Source organism: Macrotis lagotis, chromosome 5 (assembly GCF_037893015.1).
Source record: "Macrotis lagotis isolate mMagLag1 chromosome 5, bilby.v1.9.chrom.fasta, whole genome shotgun sequence".
Taxonomy (NCBI): domain Eukaryota; kingdom Metazoa; phylum Chordata; class Mammalia; order Peramelemorphia; family Peramelidae; genus Macrotis; species Macrotis lagotis.
The window spans coordinates 47,439,743-47,447,276 of NC_133662.1; the positions used below are offsets into that span (position 1 = coordinate 47,439,743).

Here is a 7,534-nt window from a genome sequence, read left to right on the forward strand (position 1 = left end):
TCGCTTGCAGTGTGAGTGCATAGCAAATATATTCAAATATATTTTCCATCAGTGGCACATATTCTTTGGACCAAGTGGAGTCCAGACCTTAACTATTGCCTAATTTGATATTTTTTTTCTATAATGCCCATTTCTTGCTAGGAATATAGTTAATCAACATTGCAGTCAAGAATGTAGAAGCTTATATCGAATCTGCTTCCAGAGTGCCATGGAAGGGCCCTTGCTTCACCACTTTGGAGCAATTACATTTATCTTCCATATATTTTCAGCCATGATGACTCAGAGATTTGTACTGGGTATCAATATGCAATTTTAGCTAGTATTACTTGGCTATACTAAAGGGATGACCTATGCTTCTCAGGTCTTTAGTTCTTGCTGGTCTTGCAATATAAAGATGACTCTGAATTTTCTGAAGTGCAGAATGTGTTGGGTATACTTCCTACCATAGATTCACAATGAGCACATGACTACCTATTAAAGACTGTGCTTTGGGCAAGCTCTGTGGTCATGGCACGGTTCAGCCTCCTGAAGACATAGCTTGGAGGCGGGAGCTGGAGGCCGCCTTGGCCTGGAGGAGCTGCTTTTCAGAGAGGGATATCATCAGTGCTGATATTTAATGGCGGGGAATTTGCACTTAGTGACCCAGAGCCCTCCAGGTAGAGTACAGAATGTGACAAAAAGCCTAGAATCTCTCACCTCAACTGATTGGATTTGTCATAAATTTACCAAGTCAAGGATTACAGACAAAGTATTCCAACCTTCACCTGAAGCTCATGAAAAATATGGTGGGGATCTTCATCACCCTCATAAGCTACACATTGTACAAAGAAGACCATATTGGGAAAAACAAGTCATAAAACTTCTTGGACTGGAAAAAACCCATATTCCACAAGTGAATGCAAAACTGAAAGTAGTTAAGCATCTGATAAAAATCCAACCATTAAAATTACCACAAGGACTTCCAACAGAAGAGCAGATGTCAGAAACTTGCCTCAAGTCCACAGGTGAATTAGTAGTACAGTGGCATCTAAAACCAATGGGACAAAAAGCAATTAAGGCCTAATTGCATTCTCTCTTTCTTTAAATATTTTTCATGTTTTTTCCATTAAAATGTGTTTTAAATACCAAAAAAAAAATAAAGACTGTGCTTTGGAGAGAATTGTCTTCTATTTGTGATTTTGCTTTCTTTTCTTCAAAGCCTTCTGAAATCTTGAAAATCAACCTCTATCTTTTCCTTTCCAAGCCTCCTAAGCATCAGGATAGAGATAACAATTACAAAGATAAAGTGGCCATAAGGGAGAGTCACCAAAAGGTGAGCATGCCCTATTCAGTTGGGCTGAAATGTAAAATGACATATTAGTAGCATTGCAAAGAAACTGGTTATAGATATCCTAATGAATCTCCATTGTTACTCTTTCTACAGACCAGAGTGGTAGTAAACTTACTGGAATCTATTTTAATCATTCATTATTGACTGTTTATTTCTTATCTTTCCCATTTTGGTGTGGAACCAAAACTACCTGTTTCCATATTCAATGAGTTAGTTAAAAACATGTATTACACATCTTTATGTGCCACACACACCATACATAAGAGATTTAAAGAGAAGCAAAAGACAGTTGTCTTGCCTTTAAGAAGTTTATAAAATAATATGATTCATATTTACATTTTTGATTCCTTTTTACTTTTCCTTCTTTGTGGAGAGAAAGCTTATGTTAGAATTACAAATATAATTGTTCCCTAGGAATCCTCAGATTCAGCAGAAATGAAGGGGAAGGCAAAGACAGGGATTACCAAATTAATGAATTTATGACAAAATTCAAGAGTAGATAAAAATAGGGAGTAGTAAAGATTACTAGATCCTAAGAACTTAACTTAGAGGTAACTGGTTAGCTACTGAATTAAATTTCCATCAATTCAATTTTAATTAATCACTTTTTCAACAAAAGAGTATAATTATTTATAAATGTTGCCACAAGAACAAATGTAAGATCATAAATTCATAGATGTGACATTATGAAGCTATTTATTCAACATCCTCATTATACAGATGAGGAAACTGAGGCCCAGATAGATGAGGATACATAGGCAATATGAGGTAGAGTTAGGCTTCTAACTCACAAAAATCCAATATTTTTTACATTGTAGAAAAATATCAACTAGTAAAGGCTAAATTATGTCATTCATGAGACAAATCACTAGGAGAACTTTACCAAGGTACATGTTATAGAAGTTCTGATCTTTTTGAAAACTTTCATTATTGTCCAGAATTCTCAAGAAAGATTAACTTTCAAATATGCTGACAAAAGCATGTCTGGGATCAGAAAACTGCACATTCTTTGATTTTTAAACTATTTCATAATTAAAATTTTCACCTACATTTTCTTTGTATATATCACTTCAATGTATCATACTGTGAACAGGTAGTGTGGTATAAATGATAGAGATGATTTCAAAGCCAGGAAGACTTGGGTTCAAGCCGTATCTCTGACTATGTGACCCTAAACAAATCCCTTAACTACCTCAAGCAATTCTCCAAAATGTAAACTGTAGAGAATATTGTAGTTTATGTTAGTGGAGGGAGTTTTCTCTCCTTGGTTTTCAGACAACATATTTTTTGGTTTTTATTCCAAGGAATATCCCCTAGAATCAGAGAATTATATTTAACTTAATTACATTCACATTTTTTTTTAGGTTTTTGAAAGGCCAATGGGTTTAGTGGCGTGCCCAAGGTCACACAGCCAGGTAATTATTAAGTGTCTGAGGCTGTATTTGAACTCAGGTACTCCTGACTCCAGGGCTGGTGCTCTATCCACTTCACCACCTAGCCACCCCATTATATTCACATTTTTAATGTAAACATATACAAATTAAAATGTCAGTTGATTTTTTTTTTTTTTGCCTTTGAACCATGTTTATTCTTGCTAGTTCCATGGAGTAAGGCCAAGATGGCTCTATTTAAATAATGATGAACATAGCAATGCTTATAAGGGATCATTCACTGATAAATGGTTTTCATTCATAGTAAATTTTAATTTTAATTCTTTAATAAACATAGCATTTTAACTATAAACCCATCAAAATTGTCAATCATTCTCTTGTTTATTATTTAATGATTGTCATTATAGTTTATTTTTCACAAACTACTTTTGCTAGATTAAAAAGTAAATATAATCACCATAGAAAGAATTCTATTAAATTTAGCAGAAAATGTTCTGTATGAAATGGCCTCAGATTAAATATCTTTTCAAATTGCAGTAGGAATCACATAGAAAGTGGAATTTACTTAGAATCCTCTGAATACTTCTTAGAAGCAAAGCTGCAGTTTTAGAAAATAATTGTACACAATGACAACCGGGATAAAACCCTCCAAAATAAGTTCAAGCTATGAGTACTTGCTTTCTTCTCTTATAGACAGACTTTGGTTACTCAAATCATTGAATTTCCCATATGTACAAATAAGAACTGGTATCTTTTCCTGTGATCTATTTTTTTTTTCTATCAGAGAGGCTTTCATTGCCTCCAGGAGTGAGTCTTGATATTTAAAGCTCTTCATAAACTAACATCTTTCTACTTTTTCAGTCTTTCTGGCCACATACTTTTTTGATCTTGAACACTAGTCTCATGTTTTTTCCACAAACAAGACACTCCATCTCTCAGCTCTGGATAATTTATTCAGGCTGTTCCCCCAAGTCTAGAATGTTCTCCCTCTTCCATTCTTAGTATTGATCTCCTTAGCTTCCTTTAAGTCCCAAGTAAAATCCTTCCCTCCTTAGGAAGTATTCCCTAAATTCCTCTTTATTACAATGACTGCCTATTGATTATTTAATTTTAATTTTGTATATAGCTTGCTTTGTATATATTTATTTGAATGTTGTCTCTCTCTTTAGATCGTAAACTAACTGAGGGAGAGATTGTCTTTTGTTTTTCTCTTCTCTTTTTTTGTATTGTCAGTTTCTAGTTGATGTTGAAAATTCAGCTGATAATTAAAATAAATTTGTTTTCAAAAGATTAACTTTAGCGGGTGGCTAGGTGGTGCAGTGGATAGAGTACCATCCCTGGAATCAGGAGTACCTGAGTTCAGATCCAGCCTCAGACACTTAACAATTACCTGTGTGGCCTCTGGCAAGCTACTTAACTCCTTTGCCTTGCAAAAATCTTAAAAAAAAAAAAAGATTAACTTTGAAGAGGGCGATATTTAGTTATATGACCTCCTAGTGACTAGGGATAGGAACTAGATCCATAATTGGATTTGTAGAGGGAATTCCTAGGTAAGAAAACTCCTTGTGCCAATATAGGTCAACACCTTCTCTTCAACTTATATACTGTTTCTTCAAGCTCTGATATGGCAATTAACTTACCCAGGGCCACACACAACTACTTTAGCAAGATTTGCACCAAGTTCTTAATTTTGAAGCCCATTGTTTATTCTTTACATCACACTTTCGTAAAAATAACCAAAACTACATGAAATTCACACCACATTTTTCCTATAAGCTGAATGTATGAAATGTCTTTAGAAAAATATATCTTATATATAATAGTAAAAGGTAACATGATTTATGATTTAAAATGGACATTAGAGAAACACTAGATGTTTACATCGTGTACAAGCAGGGATAAAATAAGGATGTTTCTTCCATAACATTATTATCTGCCATTGTTCTAGAAATGCTAGATCTAACAATGAGAGAACAAAGCACACACACACACACACACACACACACACACACAAACACACACACACACACACACACACACACACACACACACACATGCACAATTTGTAAATGGTTATTTCATGCTCTCCAATTTTCTCTTTCAATCAAACTTTTTTCCATGAGATCTCTTTCCCTATTTTCTCTTTGCCAATTTTTATGAATGTGCTATTGCCTACTCATAACCCATGTGTACCTCTCTTTTTCTTTCTCTAAGTGATATTACATTTTCATTCTCCAAGATACTGTATTGTCCCCTATATTGTTATAGATCTATTTATCATTATTATTCATATCATATTATTCATTATATATGAATCAAATAGAAATATATAATGGATACCAGACTTTAATAAGAGATATTTGTTATAACAGCTTTTCTCTTTTTTCTTTTTTAGCTTTGTTAATGCAAAAAACAAGTAATATTATGAAATATTTTCATCCCTTAAATTCATACACTAACCACAGTAGTAAAAAAACATCCTTTCCTTTCTCTTCTATTTTTATAACTATATTTTAATTTCTTTCTTAATGACAGACTATATTTTCATTTTTTGAACCATTTGTTTATATATTTTTACTATTCATCTATTAAAGAAGGCACATGGTCTTATATATTTTCGTCAAGCCTGTTTCTTGCATATTTGAAGTACTCAGATTTAAGATCTCACTGAGTCATGAAAATCATAACCCATTCATGTCTGTTTATCCTGTATGATTCTTATCCTACTATTCATGTGTTTGGTACAGGAGGTTCACCCAACAAGGTGAGGAAAATCTTTGCCTTTTCTTGATGTTGCTAGATGACCAGTGGTTCACACACATACATATACATGCACACACACACACATATACATGCACACAAACAGTTCGAAAGCATAAATATAAAAGACAAATGGCATACATCCTGTCATTTCAAAGGAACAACTCTAAGATTTTACTTTTTTATCCTTCAAATTGGCACAAAAAACACAAAATGAGAACAAAACAGTTGAAAGGTTATAGAGAGATAGATAAATTGATGTATCTGTATTGGAATTGCAAATTGGTTCTACCATTTGAATATCATTTTAGAATTAAGCAAGAAAAGTGATTACATTATTCATACCTTTTGGCTCAGTGATCGTCTCTTGAGCATTTAACCCCAGAAAATAGAAAACAAATATTCAACAGTTTCATTGAAGAACTTTTTTTTTGTATTGGTAAAGAATTGAAAAAACTTGTCTGTTTGCTAGGTGAAGAATGGCTAAAAAAAAGAGAATTCTCCTATCCCTGAAGTATATGAGTAATTGTATTGAAATTTTAGCATGAAATAAGAGATCATGAAAATGAGGAAAAAAATAAATGTGAGAATATCTGTGTAAATTGCTACAGAGTAAAATAAGCCAAACTGAGAATATATATTTTGATTCCCAGATTATAAATGAAAAAATTCTATTAAAAAAGTCCAGTCTTTGAATAGTTGAAAACTCAGCAATTTTCTAGGAGAACAAATTATGAAACACATTTACCAACTTTTGATAGAGATGTGGGGAATAAGAAAGAGAATTATGTAAATTCTTACAAATAGTCATTAAACCTGACATTTTTATTTTACTGTTTTTTCATTGTTAAAAGAGAGGGTTCAGTATGGAAGGTGTAGTTCCGGAAATGATGTCAGTATAAAAGCAAAATAAGACATTTTTAATGGTGGATTAAAGTTTAATAATCTTTCAAATTCATTTTATGTGTTTTTATCACTAAACTGATATGGAGAACCAAACCAATTATAAGTTTTCTCTTTGTAGATTAAAATGGAAGAACATGGTTCTTCCTGTTCAGATGTCCAGAGCATTTTAGATAATGAGCCTTTACCAAAGAATACATAAAGAGCTCAATTTTTGGAGTAAACATTTACAGGTTTTTAGTTAATTACTTGGTGTTAAAAAAAGAAACAAAAATTAAAGGGCTATCCTATTGCTACTGACTTTAAAAACTTTAATTCTTAAACAAAGTTTTCAGATTCTGGAAATTTTTGTCTGAGTTCTCAAACTTTGATGTCACTAGATGCTAGTGAGTAACTATTATTTAGTAGCAAGGAAGAAACTGCCTGGCAAAATAATAATAGCATCAATAATGTTAAGAATATAGTACTTTAGGGGGTGTCTAGTTGGTGCAGTAGATAGAGCACTGACCCTGGAGTCAGGAGTACCTGAGTTCAAATTCGGCCTCAGACACTTAATAGTCACCTAGTTGTGTGGCCTTGGGCAAGCCACTTAATCCCATTGCCTTACAAAAAACAAAGCAAAACAAAACAAAAAACTAAAAAAAAAAAGAATATAGTACTTTACGTTTGTGAGGTGTTTCACATATAAATGAAGAAAGTGAGGCTGAGACAATTTAAGTTACATAAGGGACACATAGCCAAATCATTGTTCCTGACTACAAGTCTAACACTCTATTCTACCACGTAGCTCCCCAAAATCATGGCTATTTTATATATTCAAAAATAAAATCTAGAACAATTGGATCTTTAAAATAAATGATTATATAAATAGTAAAGTTAAGAAAATATGATAAAATAAAAAAATTACCTCTCAGTATTAATCTTATTAATTTCTGAGATGTCATCCCTTAAAAACATGTATATTTGGTTTTTGTTCAATCCAAGGTAAGATGGGACAGTTATCTATTTACTAATAGTTCTACACAGAATTAAAGGATTACATAAATGGAAGGACAGGTGTCATCCTGTCCAATCCAAGCCTGAATAGAAATCTCCAGCATGCTTGACAGGTGGTCATAAAACTTTCACTTGAATGCCTCTCACAGAAGGG

General features: G+C 32.9%; 1 pseudogene; it reads left to right on the forward strand.

Moving 5' to 3' along the window:
* The first annotated feature begins 616 nt into the window (after window positions 1-616).
* LOC141489694 (large ribosomal subunit protein uL30m pseudogene) lies at window positions 617-1,140 on the forward strand (annotated as a pseudogene).
* The last annotated feature ends 6,394 nt before the right edge of the window (window positions 1,141-7,534 follow it).